General features: G+C 41.3%; 1 protein-coding gene across 1 annotated transcript in view; it reads left to right on the forward strand.

Annotated features, from left to right (window-relative positions):
- The first annotated feature begins 405 nt into the window (after positions 1 to 405).
- SLC7A14 (solute carrier family 7 member 14) overlaps positions 406 to 12,993 on the forward strand; it is a 110,576-nt gene continuing 97,988 nt past the window's right edge. Inside the window, exon 1 of the mRNA XM_032341415.1 lies at positions 406 to 692. The gene's annotated coding sequence lies outside the window, so the exon portion shown is untranslated. The remainder of the gene's footprint in view (positions 693 to 12,993) is intronic.

Raw genomic sequence — 12,993 nt, forward strand, 5'->3', positions numbered from 1 at the left:
CCCATTCCTTCTCTCCAGTAATGCTGGGGAAGTGGAATAAATTTAAGAGCAGCAAGGCTCAGCAAAGGAGGAGGGAAGCTTTCAGAGGGTAGGAAGCAGGTCTGGAGAACCTGCGCAGTTCACCGCCAAGTCCAGCAAAGGTGGAGCTGCTGGAGGATGCCTTCTCAACACACTGACACTGCAGACTTCTGCCTGGCCCTGCTTTCTCAGGGCAGGGAACAGGCAAGGGGCCCCCTAAGCCTTAGGACAGCCTGAGATACCGGAAACGGCACCCGGAGGCTCAGTAGACCACAGAGGAGTTGAAAGTGACATAAAGCTGGGGTGTGTGTGTGTGTGTGTGTGTGTGTGTGTGTGTGTGTGTACGCGCGCTCCCGCGCGCGTGTGCGTGTGTGCGCGCTGGGAGGCGGGGGCGTCTGGAGAGAGGCCTCAGCTCAATAATGTAATGGGCCGCCCACGTGACTCTAGGAAGGCGGAGACAGGCGAGCTGGAGAGAAGACTGACAGGCTGCTTGGAGGGAGGTGAGGAGGGGGTCGAACTGAATAATTGAGGAGCTGTTCAGCAGCAGCGGCTACCTCCTGCCTTCCTTTGCCACCGCCACTCCGCATCACAGTGGGAGAGACAGACTCTGGCGCTGTAAGTGCAGACGACTAGCCACCAGTCCCCGCAGCCTGTTAATCGCCTCCAGCCCTCTGGTGAGTTAACGTAACCCTTCGCCGCAGTCTGTTCCCCTCCACAAACCCTGCACCCAAATTAGACCCCCACTAATAGGATGGTCGCTTCTTGTTGAATGAACGAGGGAGCAGGAGCCAGAGGGAGGGGGGAAACAGGAACATGGCGCGGAGGCTGAGGGCGCCCTCCGGGAAGGGGTCCGTTGGAAGAAGGAAGGAGCTGGGTTGGGGTCTCTCTGTATCTGGCCAGGAATGGGGTCTGGACAGTGTCCGGGGTCTGGGGACGCCAGGTTCCGATTCAGGGGAGGCGGGGTTGGGGCAAATGCAGCCCTGGCGCGGCCGGAGTGACACAGAGGAGGGAGCTTCGAGCAGTGTCCGGGTCGCCTGGGTCTCCACAGATGCCGGGCCTGTCCTTTTCTCCCTGCCTTGTCATACACCCAGCTCCCGCAGCTAGGTTATGGGCCTCGGACTGAGCCCACGGAAAGGAAGGGACGTTTTTTCCGGCCGTAGCCCGAGGGGAGGGCGGGGACAACGTATGTCCTTTTACCTGGGAGCAAAACTCTTCAAAAGGACTCCAGCTGAGCCTGATACCCAGCCTAGGCTGGTGCGCTACACAAGGGGTATCTGTCCCCAGAGAGTGGTGATACGTGGCGGGGCAGCGAGAAGGACGTGATGGGAGAAATGTCCAAGGAAGATCTCTGGCCAGAGAGAGCAGCCCCGGGGAGAGGATTCTCGCCCGCACTTATTCACCCCGTCTGAGCTTCCTTTCTTCCCCCATCCCAAATACATCCGTTTCTTACAAATCCAGAGGACCAGAGTAAGGCGGTGTGGCCTCGCGTGATGGAGCCCCAAACCTTCTTCCCTCTCGAGAGTCACCCCCCCACACGTGTATTTTAGATTATGATAGAAAAGTAAGATAGAAGTCGCCAAATGACTAGAAGCAAAGGGAAAACAGAGGAAAGACAGAAGGAAAACTAGAACAGCAGGGCTCTCTCCTCTGCTCCTGGCACTCCTCACCGCGCTGTCTGTGCGAGACTCCATTCAGAGTCCTGCCTGAACTGAGAGTCTTGAACTGGATGCAAATTCAGAGGAAAAACTTGGGAGGGGGAGCAGATGGAATCTTCGGAGTGATGGGGCCAGCCCCTGGAAGGAGTTGGCCAAGGACCACAGAGTGTAAACCCACCTATACCCCTGGGTAAGGGGTCCTGAAGAACATCTAGGCAGCAAATCAGCACCAGGCTGGAGCGTGGGCCTGAGAGCGAGCGGACAGCAGGGGTGGGCGCTGTCCGCGGTGCTGAAAGTTCGGCGAGGCCGGGAGCTAATAGCGCGGGAGAACTGGCGGCTCACCGCTTCCCAGCACTTCCCGCAGGCAGGAACTGCGTTAGAACCATGTAAGGAGGATCAGATGGAATAAGCAAACTGGAGAGACAGGTATAGGTGCTCTGCGTTCCGCGGTTCTGTGCCTTCCCCCGGACTCCTCTTGGAAGGAGGTACTCCGGACTTGGGTCGAGGAGCAAGGAGTGGTTGTCACTCCAGAATCCATATTTGCTAACTTTAGGTGGGAAAAGGATGGGTGGCTCTGCTTTCTATGTCTTCTGTCTGCGCGGTGAATCTTCCTACTGGCAAAGTGTTGGAAAAGCAGTTAGGTTGTTATTCTGATGAACACTTTTGTGGCTTTTAGGAACCAGAGAACTGTGAGGCTTCACTTTATTAATGGCGAGCCTGGGCTATCTATTCCTGGGTATGGTTTTTTCCTCTCTTTAGTACCCTTCCTTCCCTCCCCTCCCCAGATTGTTTACATCCTCTAGATATAGATCTCTAAGCAGCCCTGCATGGCTGTTTCTTTGGTTAGTCTTTTATATTATGGGTAAATGGGAAAGAATTGAACCAATTTGGGGAGGCCAAGTTAAGAAAATATTTACTGAACATCTACTATCTGCTGGGTAATATTATCTCATTCAATCTTCATAACAGCTGCTAACTGTAAATATCACAAGGATAAGAAAAATGAAGTTAGATGTCTTGAATCTAGAGCTTGGATTCAAATTCAGGTCTGCTTAACTCCAAACTCCAAGCAATTTTCATGCCCTCATTTTGTCATTTGGCTTTGGATTGCTGTTATTGGAGAATTAGCAAAAGAATGCCAAAAGAGGAAGGTCTACTTTCTTTTGCTCACATGCTACTCTCTTCCAACCCATTCCTCTTTAATCTGTTCACCCACCCACTGTCACTCACTCCCACCATACCAACTGCTTTTGTGCATGCTGATTGAGATACCACTCTTCACACAACTTGATATTTAGGATTACAGAAACAAGTTAGAGAACTAAAACAATAAGCTTTCCTGATAGAGCAGCAAAGCTTCATGGGATCTGGGAGACTAGAACCCACAAGTGGTTTCATATTTAGAATTATGCTCTTGAATTTTAGGGCTGGAATAACCGTAAAGATCATTGTTTTCCAAGAAGGGGAATTTGGGGACCAAAAGATGATGATTAGTCTAAGTCTCATGATTGAGAAGTTAGAATTGGAATCCCAATAACTCGATTCCAAGGTCAGTGTCCTTTTCACTACCCTCGTGGTGACTCGAATATTCTTCCCTGCTTCTTTCTTTGGTTATTTTTGACAATAACATTAGCATCAGTAAAGTACATTCAATAAAAGCCACAGATACAAATACCTAAAATACAAACACTTGTGTTACCTACATTTTCTTCCTATTCTTCTTCCCTCTGACCTCACTGTTTCATTGCTGTCTGACCCAACGTACCTGACCCACCTTCTTCAGCAAGAGTTCTCCTTATGGTAGTAATTTGAAAATGGGGATGTGGCTATGACATTTCTCTACTTGCCTTCGTGTTGCCTGTACTTCCTCTTCTATGGTCTATTCCCCCCAAATAATTTTTCAAATAAATTATCCTAAGCATTTTCCTATGTTCTCACAGGTACTTGGAAGAGGCCTGAAAAAGATCCAGGCAGAATTAAATGATTATTATAAGTGCTAATATCAATCAACTGTGAGGCACTATCCTAGGTCCTTTCATAAATAATTTCATTGAATCTTCACAATTCTGTCAAGTAGATAATTTCATTAGAGGTGGTCCTACAGTTCTAGTCCACTCTAACATGCAGCAAATCTGATGTTCTATGTATTTCTTCTTGCTTCTCTTTCAGTCCCTAATAAAATCTTAACTTTATTAATTGGATTCTTGTAACCCTAATAATTGTACTGGCAAGAAGAAAATTTTTATATTGAATTGAATTGTTCTGTCCTGTTCCAATGTGTAAAGTTTAGAAACTCAAATTCAGCTCAAATGATAATGTTTTGTTCTTTTATCTCAATATTTACCACATCATATTTTCCCTTCATTTGTTATCTTTTACTTAAAGGTCTCTATATACCTTCTTAATTTTAATATTAAAGATTTGCTTCAAACCCCATCTAGAACCAACTAAGGCACAATTCATAACTAAATACATAACTTCTATTATGCCCTCACAGACTGCTCCTGCAAGGATGTTGTTGCTGGGATGCTCTGGGCCCTGTAAACCATAATCTTAAACTGTCTAGAACCATTCTGCCCAATATGGTATCATTAGTCACATGTACCTACGTAATGGAACAATGTAGATATAGAACATTTCCAGCATTGCACAAAATTCTATTGGACAATGCTGCTTTGGAAATTGCTGAAAACATCCTCATGGGAAATGAGAACTTGAAGAACCGTGAAGAAGAAATAGGGACTGTGCTTTAAAACTTCTTCCAACAAAGGAGGAAAAGGTACTTGTAGCCTAGGATACCCCCAAAAGCCCAGATAGACTCAAGACAATAAGTCTAGCAAAAACAGTACATGTCTCACTAAAGGAGCTGGCAACCATGGGATTTGCTTCATATAGATTCCATTTTACCATGAAGTGAAACCAGGAATGGGTCTTGCTAGTTTCCTGAGTTCCAGCTTAGAAATAACCTGGAAGTTCTTATTCAAAATTCAGGTTTTATACACACACACACACACACACACACACACATGCATATTAAATATACATGTAACAACATGTATATATGTGTGTGTTTATGTGTTTATGTCTTAGTAAGTATGGTATGATAAATATAGAAAGAATACAGGACTTAGAGATAGTAGTAAGTGAGCCATTTCCTACTTGGTGACATTATATGGCCCTCTGGAGCTCCACTCCTTCATTTGTAAAATGGTGATGAGAATTGCTACACCAATCTCAAAGGGTTATTGTAAGACTCAAAATATAGGTAAATGAAAGTCCTTTTCAGAGAGCATGATTGATATGTAATGGTTGATAATTCTTATAGATATTGTATAGTATATAAACAAATAGGGTAGTTTAAACTGAATGCATTTCTGAACACTTTTAATCCCAGATAAATATATTTTGTTTTTTCCCCATGTAAGTGAAGTTTATTTTCAGTGAGTTAGATGACTAACACTATCCAGTTATGAGTGGTAGGAAAACTATGATGTGCAGATTTCTAAATATGTTAAAATGTGGTGGTATATCAAGGAATAAAATAAATTATACTTCACATTGAATTTGAAAAAATATATTTCGCTTTTGTTGTAATTTTTTTCCCTGAAAAGTAGAATGCTGAAGAAAAAATCTTCTTGGTTAATTCCTATGAACTGAAATACTGTTTATTGCTCATGGTTTACTTTATTTTGCCCTGAATATTTTCCTTTTTCCAGAAAAAAAACCCAAAAACCTAGAAAGTCTCAGTGGTTCTGAAACAGCTTTTACCCTTTAACTAACAGTTTTTTAAAAACGATTTATTTATTTGAGAGCAAGAGGGCATGAGCTAGTGCATGAGCAGGGGGAGGGACAGAGGGAGAGGGAGAAGTGGACTCCCTGCTGAGTGGGAAACCTGATGCAGGTTCAATCCCAAAACCCTGAGATCGTGACCTGAGCCAAAATCAAGAGTCAACCTGAGCCACCAGGAGCCCTTCTTTAACTAAAAGCTCTAAGTCAATTGCCAGCCATTAACCAATCATGACAATAGTGGTTCAGATAACAGAAAAAGTATTATTGACATTCTTCAGCATGGATGGGTGAAGGAGATGATTTAATGAGCTTCTACCCATTTCATGAATTGATGAAAACAAAAATAATTCTATTTCATGCATTGATTAACCCAAAATAAAAGTAAAGACTATCAGTTTGACTGAATTCTTAAAGGTACATTAGGAATTCTGACCTTACATAAAGGGTCTCTACACCATCCCTTCTCTAAAGTGAAATCTGTTGGGGGTCATAAGTGGAAGCTTAGCTTACTGACAGGGGAAATTGGGAGGCCAGAAGATCCAGGGCACGATGCAGTTATTCTCTACCCCCTCTGAACCTTAATCCACATCTTTTATAGAACAAAGGGCATTGTGGTGAGGTCAAGGGGTAGTTACCTAAAGTGGCACACCTGTGTGCCAGTCATCTCTATTGGTCATCCGAAGTGGAGACCTCTGTGTGCCACTTTAGGGAAGGTCAGAGCAAGCCTTCCCGTATTCTGATCAAGACACACATTAACTTCTAAGGGGCCTGGAACACGGAGCCCTAAGGAAGTTCACTGTATGGGCACGAACGAGATAAAAGGCCAAAGATGGAGACAATGCTGTCAGCACTCCTACAACTTAGCTAACATTTACTGCCAAACCTGGCATCTATTGCCTATTCCTAAACCCTGATATACAGTGTTTATAACTCAAGTAGGAGTGCTTTCTTATACCCCTGACTAGGTCAGGAAATTGCAGACAAAAACACAATCATGCCTTCTTTAATAGATCGTCATTTTGATACTTAAATATTTTTCTCTCATAACACAAAATTAACACAATGCTCAGGCATTATAGAAAATAAGCCTGCAAAGGAAGCTATTCCATTAGCTGAGTCTTAACTGTATTATGTTTGCTATTAATCCTGAAAATTCAATGAAGTAATAATTTTGTTTATGGGGGGAGGGGCAGAAGCACCTGAGAAATCAAGCTGAGTATAGCTAAGGGCTATAGATTCTATCTCTAGTTCCAGGAGCTCCGGCAAGTTATTTCCTTTTCTGGAACCTAGTTTACCTTTATTCAGACTTTGTTAAGGCACGAGTGGTAATTTATAAGATTCTATGCCAAAGAAATAGCTGAAATCAGCCCCAAGTAACAGTCAAGTGTGCCATTCTCAGGCCTTTGTTGCATATGAAATTATATTACTAAAGGGAAAATTAGTTAGATTGTCAACTCTGGTCTCTAGTAGCTCATGCTGGCTTTAAAAATAGACACCTTTTGTTGGGAATCATGGTTTATTCATTTCATTGGAATTGTTTGTCTCTCGAAAGGACTTGGATTTTGGAAGGAGGAAAATACTCTCTCTACCTTGGAGCTGAAAAGAGTTTACTTTTCACTGTCTTTAGCTTGGGAGATTTCAATAATTTTATATCTCAGAAAAGGAAGAGAATTAACAATGTAGCTTTGAAATTTGTGCTGCTAACAAGCCATCATTTGCTTGATAAAGTAACTGAGGCTTGCCCTATATTGGTAATCATGGGTGTTTGGAACTCCTATAGCATGGCACATGAATGCTCAATAAACATGTTGAATTAAGGCCATGGTTCAGGTCAGTTCATGTCATATGCTCATCTAGCCAAGAAATGAGTATACGCTGTGGCATTTTCCTTTAGCAAATAAAACAGGAGATAAGCACAGAACATCAAATCTTACCCTGAAAACCACACTTGTAACCCTTTTGGGAGTGTAGGTTGTGGTGGGCCAAGACAGACTGCTCCTGAGAATTGGGTCTTGCTGCCTTCCTTCAGGAAACAAGGGACACATTAGCCGATGGTCTCACATTTCACTGCGATGAGGCAACTCCATAAAGTCAAAGCTTAAATAGAGTTGTATGTTATTTTACACTTTTACTTTAAAAAGATATTTATTATTTCCTTGAGAAAGTATTTGACTGGTAATTACTATTGTTCCTAAATTCAGAAGGATCTTAGCTTAGAATTAAAGCACATGCATTAATTAGAGAGCTTTGACATCACAGTCTGGAAGATCACAGAATATTATCCTTTTCTGGGAATAATTGGGCCTTCCTCTAAGAGTTTTAACGGGTTGTTACTGACAAAAATGAAAGAAAAATCGATCATTCTATTCTAGCAAATCAATAACCAAATGCCTAGAATTAACTGACTCTCACTTGCTGAAGGCAAAATATTCCAACCCGATAAACTGTCCTACAAATGAGCAAGCTAGCTTCCATGGCCTGTTCGTGTATTAAATTGTTATTTTTCTTTGTTTCTTAAATAATTAGCAAATTTAAAAAAACAATTGCATTCAGGTGTTTGAACATTCTGATGACAAAATAGTCTTCATAATTATAAAGACTTAATGGTTCATTTGAGACTATATTTGCACAATATATTATCGCATCAATGGTTTGTAATAATCACATAACCCAACTCTCTCATTTGACAGAGAAGAGCCTGAGAACAGTCACCCAAGTTAACAGCAAAGGCAGAAGTAAGATTTGAGCCTCCTCTCTCTCCATCCACTGCTCTTTGCAACTTTCAACCTCAGGCATATTTTCATTAGTCATAAAAACCTATTTGATCAATGAGGTTAGCCACCAAAATTTACCAGGGCGATTAGGAGTAGGAAAGTATATGTATTTGGATTTCATGGTGTCTCCATTTGCCCCTTCAGGTGAAAGAACTTCTGAGTCAAGGATAGTCAAGAAGTAGAAATTTCATGGACAATGAGCCAGAAGAAAAGCATCAATACCCCAGATCCTTGTGAGAACCTGGGCTAGGATTTAAGGGGCACATTAGCCCTTAAACCATTATCTCCATCATTTTCATCTCTAAAAGATTTGAATTAAATAATTTCAGATCCTATGAGCCCTAACATTCTATGGTTCTATGAAATGAGGCCAGGATTTGAATTATCCATATTCTGCCTCATTCAGCCTGCATAAAAAAAACAAATCAAGATTCTTATTTTTATACCATTACTTATTGGAGGCTCACATTTCATGCTAATAATTTACTCAGTAACAACAATAATAATAACAGCTCTAATGACCATAGCTAACAATTATTGACTTATACTTACTATGACCCTATAATGTTGGTAATACTAGTATCCCCATTTTACAGTTAAGAAACCTGGGTCCCAAAGTAGTTAAATAATCTGCCCAAATTGATAAAACTTTGTGCTTTGTGCACACTGCCTCTTTGAAAAGCACTGGTCTCTCAAATAACTGATGGGCATCATTTATAAGCCACTTAACACACAGGTCCCTTTTCTGGGGGAATTACTGTTTTACCTATATTTTCTGGCTAGAACAGCAATCAAGAGAGTAAATAGAACTTCAGGTCTCTGGAGCTGGTGAAGCAGTAGAGTGAGCTGCATTGTCTTTCTGCAAGACAGCTCTTGCCCTTTTGCAATCATGCCATTGATCAATTTTTTCAGAGGTTTCATATTGAATATCGGTGCTTCGCCAGCCGCTATGTGTATTGAAGACCATTCTGCTGTGTTTTTCCCAGAACATGTGGACTGCTTGCATTGCCACAAACACAGGGATGCTGGTGCAGGATTCAGCACCTTCTAAGACCACAGAAGTCACCCTACCACATCTTCATTATTCAATGGCATCTTCTGGCTTTTGTCTCTAACTTTTTTTTTTAAGATTTTATTTATTTATTTGACACAAAGAGAGAGTTCACAAGTAGGCAGAGAGGCAGGCAGAGAGAGAAGGGGAAGGAGGCTCCCTCCCCACTGAGCAGAGAGCCTGATGCAGGGCTCAATCCCAGGACCCTGAGATCATGACCTGAGCCGAAGGCAGAGGAGGCTTAACCCGCTGAGCCACCCGGGCGCCCCTTGTCTCTAACTTTTTGACTCAAAGTAACAATCTAGACAGTTTTTAAGGTTGAGGAAGAGAGAGTTTCCAGAGTGTCACTTCCTGGTGGTGGGATTCAGTCCCCAAAAAAAAGACTAAAGCTTTCAAAATCGTGTGTGAAACTCATTTTCTTCTGAGTAAGCCTACCTTACCAAATTACTCATAAACACAGTACACCACAGTTCCCATCAATTTCACTGTAGATTTCAACAGGTACTAAATCTGTTCATGGACATCCTGCACTTAAAATATCATATCTAATAAGTCAAGAATGCTCTGACAACAGCCTAGTATGTACATATATTTTATTCCAGAAATACAGGATTATATAATAATTTTTAAATATACAAATATTTGTTTATGTATTTTATATGCATTGTTTTATTCTTTATAAATTTAAAAAAATTTTTGAAGTTTTCATTTAAATTTGAGCTAGTTAACATACAGTGTAATATTAGTCTCAGATGTTCAATATAGTGATTCAACACTTCCATAAAATACCCAATGTTCATCACAACAAGTGCACTCCTTAATCCCCATCACCCATTTCACCCATCCCCTCCCCACCTCCCCTCTGGTAACCATCAGTTGGTTCCCTATAGGTAAGAGTGTATTTCTTGGTTTGCCTCTCTCTTTCCCTCTCTCTCTCTTCCCTTTGCTCATTTGTTTAGTTTTTTGAATTTCACATATGAGTAAAATCATATGGTATTTATCTTTCTCTGACTGACTTATTTCACTTGGCATGATATTCTCTAGCTCCACCCATGTTGTTGCAAATGGTAAGATTTCGTTCCTTTTTATGGCTGAGTAATATTCCATTGTATTTATATATACCATCTCTTCTTTACCCATTCATCAGTTGATGGACGCTTGAGCTCTTTCCTTAATTTGGCTACTGTAGATAATTCTGCTCTAAACATTAGGGTGTGTGTATCCCTTTGAATTAGTATTTTTGTATTCTTTGGGTAAATATCTAGTACTGTGATTGCTAGATTATAGGGGAATTGTCTTTTTACCTTTTTGAGGAAACTCTGTACTGTTTTCTGGAAAGGCTGCACTGGTTTGCGTTCCTACCAACAGTGCAAGTGGGGGGTCCCCTTTCTCCACATCCTTGCCAACGCCTGTTATTTCTTGTGTCGTTGATTTTAGCCATTCTGACAGTTGTGCAATTATATAATAATAATTTATATAATACAGTAATATATATTATGTACTTAATATATATTATTTTACATATTTTATATATTCTTTTATTCTTTAGCTCTAGTTCTGACTTGCTAAACTAGCTACATATCCCACCAATACCAAAACCGACTATAGAATGCATAAGTTTACTTCTACCTCTGTTTTTTCTAGATACTTTATAGAGAGTGGGATGGTTTAGGAGTCAGCTGAGACCTGGTTTCCAGTCTCCACTTTAAAATGGCCGTGAAACTTGAGCCAGCACCATTCACCTTCTTTTTTTTTTTTTAATAAGATTTTATTTACTTATTTGTCAGAGAGAAAGAGAGAGAGAGCACACAAGGAGGCAGAGAGGCAGGCAGAGGCTGAGAGAGAAGCAGGCTTCCTGCCCGAGCAAGGAGCCCACGCGGTACTCAATCCCAGAACCCTGGGATCATGACCCAAGCCAAAGGCAGCGGCTTAACCCACTGAGCCACCCAGATGTCCCATTCTTTAAGACTCAGTTCTATACCTATAAAATCGAAGTAAAAAAATATGCTCCTCATATCACAAGAAGGGCCAATAAGATAGCATTTGTTAAAATTCCTTACAAACTATAAAGTCTATATAAAAGAAAGAAATGGGGTTTCCATCCTTTCAGTCTTTCTCAGTCAAAAATAACTCTCAAACAGAACCGAACTCTCAAGTTGCTGATACCCAGTCTTAAAGTTCACAGTTAAACCAAAATCTTATGGGTTCAGAAGACTTTGGATTGAAACATGCATGTCGAGAAAGTGGTATTTATAATGTGGGAGTCCTTCTTCTTCTAAATCAATGGTTCTCAACCTGGAGCAGTGCCACCTCATTAAGGGGTATTTTCTATTGTCCCAATCACAGGGGATCGAAGGATGCTAAATATCTTGCACTAGGCAGGACAATCTTGCAAAATAAAAATAATATGACTCCAAAATTCCAACAGTTCTTCTTGCAATGAGAAAGAGTGCTCAAAGTAATGTGCTGTTCTTCGTCCCTAAATCCCTAATTGATATGGAGAGAATTTACTTTTGATAACCTCTGCCAGGTAAAATCCAGCCAGTCACACTCATGTGAAGTCTGCAGCAGCTCAGAAGCAGCACTGAGCTTTCTATAATTTTAAGAAGGAAAATATGAGGTCAGAGATCAGTAGTTTTCAAACTCACCCTCAGAATCTTCTACAAGAATCCCCCTCTAACATCAGCAGAGGCAAGGTGTCCCAAGAGGTTAACGTGCCATATTGCAGGGCTCACACTAAAGGCTGGCATACAAGGACCCAAGATGGGTGAGTCATGGTTCTGAAAATCTTTGCAGTTCATTGGTGAAACATTGTGACTTACTTTGTGACGGGCGTGGGTCTGGCTGAGCACTGGACACAATCCCTCCCCTCAGCAACAATCTGACAGTCGACAGATATAATCTCCACTAAACGTGTGTGCAACATATCAATATATGTTATGACATGTTATAAGGAAGTCTCAAGGACAGACCAGGGAACGATTTATGTCCATAGAAGAAGAACAATGGAATTGTACTTTGAATGATATGAAGTATTTCCTCATGTGGGTAAATAAGAGGGAAAGCCATTGTAGAAATGGGAACATCATCATAAGCAAATGCTAGAAATGTGCATGTAAATGACATTATGTGCTGGCTGATGTCTTAGTTAAAGACCTAGCTGGGAATAGTGGAAGGTCATACCGGAAAGACTGACGAAACTTGAATGCAGCTGGGTGGATGTATTAATTCAACCTGAAGTTTATCCTTCGAATAGAGTTTTTTATGAGTATTTTAAAAATACCACTGAATTCAAGGGTGGTTCTGGCCAACACCAGAATCATCAAAGTCTAACTTCATGCCTAGAAAGAACCTCAGAAATCATCCTAGCCTTCCCCTTTCTCTATATTTTACAGTTGAAGTAAAAAAAACCCAGAGATATCAAGTGACTTGCCCAAGTTCAGCAGCAAATTAGTAACAGGACAAAAACTAGAGTCTTGTCTGTCCTCTTAGTCCATAGCATTTTGTCCTGCTCTGTGCTGCCTTCGGGAATTTTATTCATCATCTGAACATAATCCAATGTAACACATAATGTGATTATTAAGTATTTATGAAGCTCCAAGTTTTCCGTTGCTCGCTATTAAGATATAGTTCCCTCATTACAGCCAGATGATAGATCAGATCCTGAGCTGCTTCTACATGAGCGCATTCTCTCAGAAACACAGAC

The sequence above is a fragment of the Mustela erminea genome, chromosome 1 (assembly GCF_009829155.1).
Source record: "Mustela erminea isolate mMusErm1 chromosome 1, mMusErm1.Pri, whole genome shotgun sequence".
In the NCBI taxonomy this organism is placed as follows: Eukaryota; Metazoa; Chordata; class Mammalia; order Carnivora; family Mustelidae; genus Mustela; species Mustela erminea.